This window comes from Helobdella robusta (genome assembly GCF_000326865.2).
Source record: "Helobdella robusta unplaced genomic scaffold HELROscaffold_47, whole genome shotgun sequence".
Lineage (NCBI taxonomy): Eukaryota > Metazoa > Annelida > Clitellata > Rhynchobdellida > Glossiphoniidae > Helobdella > Helobdella robusta.
Window position 1 is genome coordinate 46508 of NW_008705176.1, and position 690 is coordinate 47197.

Sequence of the window (690 nt, forward strand, 5' to 3'; positions counted from 1 at the left end):
GTATGCGCACACGCACACGCACACAACACACACGCAGTCACACACACAGTCACACACACACAGTCACACACACACACATACACACACACAGTCACACACACACACACAGCATATATACACATACACAGTTATAAAAATCAATCCCCAAAAAGCCTTACTCGCTAGTACATCATCAATTATGTTACTAATGTTATTGTAGAGGAGGTACTATAATTATTACTACTAATAAGATGATTACTATTAATAATATAATTAATAATAATAATAGTACTGTCACTAATATAGAAACAAAGGCACATTGTCTTTGAGATTAAAACGTCTTATGTCATTCATGCATTTTAAATATAATTATTCATTTATTTACCATATAAAAATATTTCATTTGAAATGATGACGTCAGAAATGACGTATTAAGCGATAGTCATGGCGTCACGATGACGTCACGTGAGAAAGTGACGCGTCTCTAAAATCTAAATATCATGGAGTAATGAACTCTGCCCGTCCCTCAGAAACGATATAAAAATCATAAATATTGAGACATTTAGTTTGTTTATTTTAAAATATACATCGTTAGTAAAATTTGAAATTTTCTAAATAATTTTTGTGCATTTAGAAGAGAAATATAAAGTGTGAACAAAGTAAACGAACAATCAAAACCAGATATATTTCATATAAACACTTTAAATAGGA